Source organism: Acromyrmex echinatior, chromosome 5 (assembly GCF_024713525.1).
Source record: "Acromyrmex echinatior isolate Ae372 chromosome 5, ASM2471352v2, whole genome shotgun sequence".
NCBI classification, from domain to species: Eukaryota; Metazoa; Arthropoda; class Insecta; order Hymenoptera; family Formicidae; genus Acromyrmex; species Acromyrmex echinatior.
Window position 1 is genome coordinate 3,985,536 of NC_141856.1, and position 12,051 is coordinate 3,997,586.

Genomic DNA, 12,051 nt, shown 5'->3' on the forward strand with positions numbered 1-12,051 from the left:
CAATATCTCGAAAATTTATTTACATCTAATCGACGAAATCAGCTTTACGTTCTCCAACAACAGCGATGTCGTTCCATCGAGCGAGGCGTGCCCAAAATCTATTTTTTTCTTTGATGACGTGGCATGTAACAAGCAGAATATGATGAGAGAATACTTATCAATGGATCGCCATACGAACATCGACTACTTCTATCTCTGTCAGACCTATGCAAGGATACCTAAACATCTGATACGCGACAACGCGAACCTACTAATCTTGTTCAAACATGATGACCAACTTAAAACACGTTTACAACGATCACCGATATGTGAATACCGATATGTCATACGATGAATTTTCGCGTTGTATCGCGATTGTTGATGATAAAAATATGGATTTCTAGTGATAAATAAGGACAATATGCTTAAAGATACAGAAAAGGATTTAACGAATTCGCGACTACTATAACGTGGTCAATTGTTGTCGATACTTTGCTAGAGACGAACATGGCTGATGTGTGCGAGCGTGAAAAAATCGCGAAGGAGATCGAGAAGACGAACGAGTCGATCTGCAAGAAACATCGCGCTTTGAAGACCGGCAGAATCGAGGACATTGCGTTGGACAGGCATTTTAAGCCTATTATCAAACCATTCACAGCCAACAAATTGTTCACAGCCCCGGCGTGCGCGCGATAAAGAGAGAGTTGTGCTACAATGACGCAGCGTCTTTCACTAAGTGCGAGAGGAAGGAAGAGGAGAAGCAGGAGGAGGAGGACGAGGATGAGAAAAATATCGTAACGTTCGAACCCTTTGCGACTCTGCGTAAATTCGATGATCGATCGCATGATCGTGTACAGCTGATAACCTCCACACCGTTTATGAAAGATCATACAACCGAATCATTCGGGAACATTTTTGAAACGATGGATGACTTGCTAGCGACGAAGGTGCAAAATCGGTTGCGAACTTCAGAAAGTCGAGAGGCGTTGCGAGCCGGTTTGGGCCCGCTGGATCGAAAATACGTCAAGACTATCCTGCGAGGAGCGCGAGGAAAAGAGAGCGATATAGATGTATGGCGTTTACTTATACAAAGGACTGATGTTTGGTAATAAACCTTTCGTGGATGAGGCGGATAACATAATTATCGATGGCGTATGATATGCTGATACACGTGGTCTTTACGAGTTGATTTTCAAAAGAATTCTTTATGATTTCTACTACACAAAAGACGATATGCACAAGTACAAGAGCATGCTGCTGGCGACAAATGCGCACAAACACAAGCATCATTCGCAGAGTCGAGTATTGAGCAACAGAGGATACAAGTACAAACATGTAATCGCACCGTTGATATCGATCACGCCTAAGAAACAGAAGAAATCTGGAAAGGGATTACGCAATGACGCTGAACGACAGCGCGATCGATAACGTGCACCGAAACGATCCCAACGAGCTAGTGAGGATCGTCTCCGATTGCTTCGCAACGAGCGGGCAACAACGCTCACGATATCAAGATGCTGTCAATCATCGAGGAACTTCGCGAAGCCGATCTTATTATAAATTAAATTGTGTATGCATGAAATAGATCAATCAAGTTGTGTCATTGAAAAAAAAATTTTCTTTGTTTCCTGTATTGTGCGTATCACACTAACAAATTATTATAAATAATTAACCTTATTAAGCAATACCTTTCATGCTGAATTATTATAAAGCTTAGTCCCACACATAAAATCTTTAATATGATTTATATTCGAATTTTCAATATAAGAGATATCCCAAAGAAACCTTCGATTGGACAATAATCCATTAACATCCAATTTCAAATCAACTGTTTATTATCCTTTTCAGCTGAGCGTTATCTAAAAACAATATAACAATTGCGACAAACCATAATAATATTATATATGAAATAATTATATACAATATTATATGCGAAATGAATCCGAATCTAAGATAATATTAACATTGTAAAAAGACGAGAAAGATATTTTATTTAGAATTCATAACAAATTAAATGTGTTACTTAATAAAAAAGAATCAATGTAAATTTATTTAACAATAAGAATAGAAACCGACCAATCATATGTAAAACATATCTAACGTATTGAAATGAATAATATTATTAAAATTATTTCTTAACAGAAAAGAATATCGTTCTCGCAATAGAATAAGCTTTATCGTAGCACTATGACTCATACTTTGCTTAGATCATCCGATCACATCATTGGCGACCTACATACTCTACACTAAGAGTCATAGCTATTTTTAGACGCACAGTCATCCTGACTTACCACTGTAAGCAAGCTTAGACTCCTCATACTTTACCATATAAAAAGCGAACCGTAGATCTTAAAGAGCAAAACTTGCGATCATGCCATTACCTTATAAGGAGCGTTACTCATAAACTCTGATGAATCATGTAACCCACTTTTCTGCTACGTAAGAAGCTTCCTTTCCTTAAGCTTCGGAGAGAGAGAGAGACTTAGAGATTCCTTTCCCGTAAGTGTGTTATTAAACAACAAGCATTTTGTGATCGCATTCGTACATTTGTATTAACACATTTTGCCGCATTTCCGTTTAGTCGTCTCATTTTGTATTGGAGACCTTTAGAGATTTTCCCGTGAATCGATTTGCAAACCGCATCTATTTTCCTACAACTTTCTTTTAAGTACTTGATTGTAACCGCAATCTTTTATACGAAATAAAATAATATTCTTATTATAACTTATAATATTATAAACATCAAGTGTTCATCATATCAATAAAAGCCTGGCATTCCATTCGAAGAACGAGAAGAAGCTGTCCTACAACGATCAACAATTCCAAATACAACGATCAACAATTCCAGACTAGTCTTCAGTAGAAACCAACTAGTTATCCTGGGGTTTTAATCTCCTTAACCGAATGAGAAGCGTACCCATAACAACATTGCATCTAGGATCCTTACGGATCATTGGACGTGACAAATGAGAATCTAGCATTAGCTTAATCGGCTGATTAAATTTCTAACTACAAAACAGAAACATCCTAATTTTCTGCAAATAAATTATTATATATATATATATATATATATATATATATAATATATATATATATGGGAATAAGTTTTTAAGGGGGGAAACCACAGTAGAGCACGAAAAAGTAAGTATATTTTCGGGAATTTTTTTTGGCTCAATGAAATGATCAATCAAAAATTTGTAAAATAAGCATTATAATATTATGAATGAAGTACAAATAAGAATTTTTTCATACATTTTTGGTACAAAATGGCGGCTGTGCCGCACTTGTCCGATGGCGCCTATTTTTGAAGGAGGGACCATGGGCGGACATCTAGAGTCCTTAATTTTTGACCTGGAACAAAAAATGACAGTTTTTTAGGTTCTATATATCAATAGCTATGGAAGTACGTAGGATTTTTTCGATATATTAATTTTTCGCAAAATGGTGCACGTTTTAAGAAAAACTTGCAAATTTAACAAAAAAAAATGCCATTAAATAAAATTGTTGATAAAAAAAAACCATGTAATATAAAAAAAAATCCTACGCACTTCCATAGAGAAAGGTATTCTGAATATACTGTCAAAATTTGAAACCGATCGGTAAAGATTTATTCGAGTTATGTGTTCGCTCAGTTTAAAAAAAGTGGTTTCGAGAAAAACGCGTTTAAAGTTTTAAGTACTGTAAAATCATATAATATTTTTATATACCTCTAATCTGCGATGCCTGCGCCATACAATTGGCCTTCTTCATCTATCTCCTGCTCTTGTTTGGCCTTTCGAATTGTTTTCAGATCGATGCGGGCCTGTTTTGCGCCCTCACTCAAAGATCGTTCCGCTTTCTGTATGCGTTTCTCATCCAAGTCCATGCATAGTTCGTGACTTTTTGGACCAATTTTCATGCCCATGACCTGGATTATATGTAAAATTGATATTAATCCGTCATTAAAAACACACGAAGCGATGTTCGTAGCAATGTCTATGATTCTTTTGCCGGAATTCATAGTTTTCGGAGCACACTGTTGAAGCTCTCATTACTGTTTTGAGTGAAACCCCCGATGCAGCGAGTGAGAAGATCATCCGTAGTGAGTTGTTCGTAAACTGGCTTAATTGCTTCATAAACTATATCAGACATTGGTGATTTGTGCGTATAGGTAGCCAAAGTGTTAGAAGATTTCGCCCTTTGCCACGAGCACCATGAATTTTCTCCAGTCGGGCAATCGTCGTGTTGGGGATGGTTATCCGTAGATATTTTGTGAAGTAATGTGGCCCATATAACTGTCTTCATTTTTTCGACTGATTCGCAATTTCTACGAATAGCTAACCCGAAATATATTGACAGTTCGTCGATCAGTTTGCCTGTCAATTTCCCTTTTCCTGCCAAGCCTTTTGTGCATTTCTTCAAATTACGGAGGTGGGTGCCCATGCGTTTTTGTACGTGATCTACGCATTCCTTTTTAGTTGTCATCACGTTTTCGTACGGTTTAGCATCTGTGACACCTTTGAAGGTTTTCGAGTCTCCATAACTTACATACTGCACATCATGCAATGCTTCAGAGCGCTGGAACATTTCAATGACTGCATTTGCGGCACTCCATCTTTTGGCATGTTATTCTTAAGACCCTAAAGCACCTTATAAGCGAAAAAACATTTTTTCGATTTTTTCAAACTTTTACTGTGGTTTCCCCCCTTAAATGAAAAAGATGTGTTTATTTAAACAAATCTATATAAGTGAGTTTATTCAAAGTATGCTCCTTCGGAAGCGACAACTTTCTTCCACCTTTCCGGTAATAAATCCGGATTCCTCGAATGAAAAAATCTGGTTCTTTTGAAGCAATCCATTCATCAAGCCATTTTTTGATACTTTCATAAGAATTGAATCGTTCTCCGGAAAGGGCCAACTGCATGGATCGGAACAAATGAAAATCTGAAGATGCAATGTTCGGTGAATACAGCGGGTGGGGCAGAATTTCCCACTTTACTCCTTCCAAGTATTTCTTGACCGGTTTTGCAACGTGTGGCCTAGCGTTGTCAATTATCGACTGAGAGATATTCCACTCTTCCTCCAATTGGGCGAATTTTTCGGCCGTATTTGTAGCTTATTGGCTAAACGTCTCTGGAGTTCATCCCATAACGGTTCGATGATATTTAGGTCGGACGATTGGTTTAGCCACTCTAAAAAGGTTACTCGATGCTGCCGAAACCACTTCCGCACTTTAGCCGCGGGATGGATCATTGTCTTGCTGATATATAAAGTTACGACTAAGGAAACGTACTTATGGAAGCATCACATTTTCGAGAATATCTATGTATATTTTTTGATTCATTTTGCCGTCGATCCTATGAAGGAGATTCATTCCCTTTGCAGAGAAAACTCCGTACCATGACCAAATCATCTCCGTGTTTCATTATAGGAAGTTGATACTTGGAATCGAAGCGCTTTAGGACAATGAATCCATGTTATTCCGTCAGTATCAAATAACAAAAATTTACTTTCGTCGCTCCAGACGACAGAGGACCACTGCTGAAGTGTCCAATTAGATGAGCTTTCGCCTATTCCACTCGCACCTTCCGGTTCTTGGTGGAAATAAATGGCTTCTTTATGGATCGTCGTCCATGTAGTCCTGCGACCTGCAGACGATAACGTATGGTCCGTATGGTTGGACCAGACATTAATATTTCACCAGAAATTAATATTTCTTTGGCAATATCTGCCGTGAAACGTGGATTGCTATGGGATATGCGGAGGACGTTGCGATCAATGACAGAAGAAGTACAACGCGGTTGTCCGGTTTTCTTCTTCTTGACATAATCTCCCTGGGCCTTCAAACGCTTCAACAATTTGGTTACCACCAATTTAGAAATGCCAAACTATTGTACGAGCTCTTTGTGCATTCGTCCTTATTTGCGACCTTCTAGCATTCTACTGTCGTTCGTCTATATCTCGAGCACCACTTTTTGCCATAATGTGAAACATTAAATTTACTATCAAAATTAGGTTAAGACCGTAAGAACAATGGCTGCGACATGAAAAACAAAGAAAGCACAAAAGTACGATTTTGCCAAAATCAATAAAAAATTCAAAAATCGTAACGTAACATTATCAAATTTCATTACACGTCATGTACAAAGTGTATCTACCATCAGGTATCTACTGTAAAATTTTGAGCGTATATGATACTCTTTGAAAGTTATATTCAAAAAACCAAAAGGTGATATAATTTTTGCCGGTACTGTATATATTATATATGTATATATATATATATATATATATATATATATATATAAAACTACAATATTTTAAATTAAAAATTAAATAATACTTTTAATTACAATTATTTTTAATAATTAATTTTACATATTTTGGTATCATATGTATGCAACAGTAATAATATATATTACAATAAAAAACTTGAAGTAACAGAATTCTTAATGTTTAAAATCTAACGAAATATAAAGGGCTAATGAAAGTCAAAAAACTTAATAAAATTTAATTATTTGATTAACATAAGTATAATTAAAGACAAAAATAATAAATTAAACTATAGAAAATACAAAAGTTAAAGAGCTACAATGCAATTACATTACATGTTTCGATCTTATATTTAGGCCCTTTTCAAATGTACAAAAAATTATTTTATTTCCCGGCGCAGTATAATACATTATTCAAAAGAAAACGACTGTTTCGTTACATAATCAGATGAGAATTAACTATGAGAACAACGAGAAATTTTCATAATCGGTCAATCAATTGCATGACAAGCAATTTTCCGTTTTCTTTCATCTGGTTATGTAACAATACAGTCGTTTTCTTTTGAATAATGTATTAGGTGTAGAAAAAAGAAATCCATTATTTTTCCAATAGATGGCTTTAGTAATCTGTACCTCGCGAACGCGAAAATGAGATTTTTAAAGAAATTGTTTGATTCTGTTAAATATAAGTTAAGATAGATTTATAGGAAGAAGTTTTAAATAATGAAAATATAACAAAAATATAAACATAATTTATTTCATCAAAAAGATCATTTTAATGTCAGGCATATCATTATTAAAATTTATTATAGAAAAATTATGATTGAAAAGAAAAAATAGAGGGGTAAGATAAATTAATATAAAAAATTGTAATTTGTATTAAAATAATTAATTAGGACATAATATTAAATAAAATTGATATAGAAAAATATATTTAAATTTAAAATAAATAAGAAAAATTTTAATTTTCTACATTTAGAGTATATGTCTTAATTTAGCTAACTTATTTCATTTATTATAATTAAAAATAAAAAAATATATAATATATATAATAAATTAAATATAATAATATATAAATCTAGTCTAGTCGTGAATAGTAATATAGTGTAAAGGTATAATAATATAGAAAGATATGGAGGTGAAAGTGATAAAATATATTATTATATTAGGTGTAGTAAAAAGAAATCCATTATTTTTCCAATAGATGGCTTTAGTAATCTGTATCTCGCGAACGCGAGAATGAAATCAAATAGTGTGAAAATGAATTTTATTTTGATGATACATAAAAAATATAAAAATATAATAGGATGAAAATATAAAATAAAAATTAAAATTGGGTAGATGAAATAATATATACAGGGTGGCATGAATACGGCCCTACTCGTCCCGAGCAGATAGAATGGACTAAACTGAGTAGAAAAGTTCTCTATCATTTTGTAATGCAATAATTAACGAGATATTAAAGATAGCCGAATACACGTGTTCGCTTGATTTACTATTGTCGAAGGTACGGCCCACCGAGCGCGGTCCGCGAGGAGCGGGAATGGTCTAACAGGCGCGCCGCGCCGTTTGAGCTTAGATGCTCGCGATGGTAAGCCTCGCTCCTCGCGGCCCGCGCGCTCGGTGGGCCGTACTTTCGGTAATAATAGGTCGGGAGGACGTGCATACTTGGCTATCTTTAAACATTAATATCTCGTTAATTATTGTGAGTATTACAAAATGGTAAAGGACTTTTCTACTCAGTTTAGTCCACTCTACCTGCTTGGGACGAGTGGGGCCGTATATTCATGCCACCCTGTATATATATATATATATATATATATATAAATAAGGGGATATGTAAGAACTTATAATTCTTTATAAATTTTAAATAATTTAAAATAATTTAAATTTTTGTTTAAAAAAAATATTCATTAACAATGAGAAGATTTTATAATAAAATGAAAAATTTAAATTAAAAATAATAAAATAAAAATTTGGGAGTACAAATTAGTTCGATTAATTTTCCAAAAGCTGGCTCCGGCTGTTGTGAATGGTTCATAGTGACAACTGATTTTGGCGTTTTCAGAAAGGTTAGACATCTAATAATATTCAATTTATATCGCTTTGAGTTTCATACAAAAACTTTTTTTACTGTATTTGAAATGTCGAATTTTGTGTTAACCAAGCAGCATTTGCGCGAGGTTCTAATTTTTTGCTTTAATTGAAAGAAAAGTGTAGTTGAAGCCCATCAAATGCTTGTCGAAGTTTATGATGATACTGCTCCAACTGATAAATCATGTAGGGAATGGTTTCGACGTTTCAAGGATGGAGATTTCAGCGTTGAAGAGCTCGCTCTGGACAGCCAAAAAAATTCGAAGACAAAGAATTAGAGGCATTACTCGAAGAAGATCAGAGTCAAGCGCAAGAGCTTACAGAATCATTGGGAGTAACTCAACAAGCCGTTTCTGCACGATTGAGAGCCATAGGAATAATTCAAAAATAAGGAAATTGGGTGCCTTATGAACTGAAACCGAGAGACGTTAAAAGGCGATTTTTCACTTGCGAACAGTTGATTCAAAGATAACAAAGGAAAGGTTGTTTGCATCGGATTGTGACTGAAGATGAGAAGTGGATATTCTACGACAACCCCAAGAAGAAAAAATACTACGCTAAGCCCGGTCAATCGTTGCCATCGACTTCAACATCAACACCAAAGCCGAACATTCATGATTCGAAGATCATGCTCTGTATCTGGTGGGACCAAAAGAGTATTGTTTACTATGAGCTGCTGAAACCTGGCGATTCCATTACGGGCGATCAGTATCGGCTACAATTGATTCGTTTGAGTTGTGCATTGCGAGAAAAACGGCCGGAATACGAGCAAAGACATGATAAAGTTATTTTTCTTCATGTCAACGCTCGGCCTCATATCGCTAAAGTCGTAAAAAAATATTTGGAAACGCTCAAATGAGATGTTTTACCGCACCCGCCGTATTCTCCGGACATTGCTCCTTCTGATTATTGGTTGTTTCGAAGGATGCAGCACGATTTGGCAAGTCATCGGTTCACTTCTTTCACAGAAATCGAAAATTGACTCCAAAATTGGATCGCCTCCAAAGACGAGTCATTTTTTCGAGATGGAATTCGAAAATTGCCTGAGAGATGGGGAAAAGTAGTAGCTAGCGATGGACAATACTTTAATTAATCTGTTCATTCATTTTGTTTTGAAATAAATGCATTTTTGAACACAAAAAAATGAACCGAACTAATTTGTACTCTTAAAAAGTAAAAAATGAAATTAAAGGAGTAAGGATTATAAAATAAAAATTAATTAATTAATACAAAATTTATTATTATATAATTTAATCAAACATAATAAAAAATAATTATTTTTAACAAAAAAATAATATGTAAAAAATAAAAAAATATAAAGATAAAAATAAAAATTAAAATATGAAAATATGAAAATATGAAAATATGAAAAAAGTTGAAAAAAAGATGAAGAAGATGAAAAAAGATGAAAAAAGAAGAAAAAAGATTAAAAAATATGAAAAAATAATGAAAAAAAATTAATAAGATATTAAAAATTATAATCAATAAATATATTAAAATCATTATAAATAATTATCAAATAATTATTCAAAATTTAAATGTATATTTTAAACAAAAATTTCTAAACAAAATAAAAAAAATCTATTCACAAAAATAAAATAATAAAAATAAATATTAATAATACAAAATATTTTTATATAATAATATATCATTTTCATATTTTATATTATATATCAAATAATATATATTATATATTATATATTATATGTTATATATTATATATTATATATTATATATTGTATATTACATATTATATATTATATATTACACATTTTACATTATACATTCTACATTATACATTGTACAGTATATATTATACATTATACATTATACATTATATATTATATATTATATATTATATATTTTATATTATATACTATATATAATTTATTGGGATTTTTATTGCTGAATAAGATGAAAAAATACAGAGCTTGATTTCTGGCGCGTGCGAACAATAACAATGAAACAAAAGGTTAGGTTAGTACGAGAAGGATGCTCACGCCATCTGTCAGGTAACTGATATAATAAAAACAAGAACACGTGATATATATACAGTGGGACTAACGGCATACAATCAACACCCCCTCTTGACTAGTCTCACTCGATAAAAAGAAGATTACAGCAATGAAGCAGCTTTGCATGGAGTAGAGGCTTCGTTAGCATGTCCGCTGGGTTCTCTGTGCCCGCAATATGTTTAACTTCCACGTTGTTGTCTCCAACAGTCTGTCGTAGAAAATTAAAACGAACATTGACGTGCTTGGTTTTCTTCTTTATTTCCTCGGATTTTGACAGCTTAACAGCCGCTTCATTGTTGCAATAGATTATTATTGGTTTCTCAGAAGACGTTATGAGTTCTTTCATGAGATCTTTAATCCATATGGCTTGTTTCGATGCTTCATAAGCAGCCTGCAGTTCAGCAACAGTTGTGGAGTCAGCGACAATCGTGCTCTTCCGTGATTCCCAGGATATTGGTCCACCGTTTAATAGGAACACATGTCCATAAGTACTTTTAGCAGTGTCCAGACATCTAGCATAGTCTGAATCACAATATCCAACAACTTCGTTTTTACCTTCACCAAACTGAATTCCTACTGACATTGTGCCTTTTAAGTAACGGAAAATTCTTTTCACTTCCTTCACGTTATACGGTGTTGGTGCTTCAACAGCGCGAGCAGCATGATTAACCTGAAACGAGATATCTGGTCTCGTATGCGTCGCTGCATATAGTAAACATCCAATAGCCTGTCGATAAGGGAATGGAACTCCAAATGTTTCATCGTCCGTTAGTTGATGTTTCCTAATTTGAACTTCTCCCAGAGTATGGGTTTTGTTACAATTTTCCATTCCAAAACGAGCGAGCATATTACGAATATATCCCTGTTGATTTACGCGAATACGTCCTGATCTTCGGTCAACATTTAGTTCCAAACCTAGGAAACAGGTTGGCTCTTCGATCTTTATCTCGAACGCAGCCTTCATGAAATCTAGCAATTCAGTCACAACGTTTTCTGGTTGTCCAGCAACGAGGATGTCGTCTACATATATTGCCAACAACAAACGCCCCTTCTGACCATTTCCATAATATATGCAAGGATCAGCTATAGAACGAATCAAACCGAAGGTTGTGACAAGCTTATTAAATTTCTTGTTCCAATTCCGAGGTGACTGCTTCAGACCATAGAGCGATTTTTTTAATTTCCAAATTTTTCCATCATCAATGTCTACTGCATCAGGAGGTCGCACATAAATTTCTTCCTCGATGTCTCCGTAGAGAAATGCCGACTTGATCACCAGCTTCTCATGAGCTGCAATAGCTAACAAAATTCTAATTGAATCCATACGAACTACAGGTGCGAATGTCTCGGTAAAATCAATCCCGCGTTTTTGACTGTATCCACGGCAAACAATTCTAGCCTTTAGCTTGTTGATTTCACCATTTGGATATCGTTTGATCTTCAATACCCAGCCTGTGTCAATAACATTCTTTTCTGATGGCAAGACACATGTCTCAACCACATCATTTTTCGCGAAGGAATCGAGTTCATCTTGCATAGCCATTTGCCATCCGGTGGAGTCCTTACCCTCAAGAGCCTCTCTTGCTGTCTTGGGTTCTTCCATGTTTAACGCCATCAGGACTTCATGCCCTCCTTGTTGCTTCTCGTCAAGAACATCCTCACTGATGATGCTACGACTTCGGAGCTTCATGGTTAAAGGTCCACTGGGTTTGCGT

The 12,051-nt window shown here is 34.6% G+C and overlaps 1 pseudogene across 1 annotated transcript; it reads right to left on the bottom strand.

The window, feature by feature from the left end:
* Window positions 1-3,173: 3,173 nt before the first annotated feature.
* On the bottom strand, window positions 3,174-5,966 carry LOC147909718 (uncharacterized; annotated as a pseudogene). The gene is made up of 2 exons (XR_015545256.1): window positions 3,687-5,966; window positions 3,174-3,330 (listed from the first exon to the last, which is right to left on the bottom strand). The product of XR_015545256.1 is annotated as an uncharacterized LOC147909718 (transcript).
* Window positions 5,967-12,051: the final 6,085 nt, after the last annotated feature.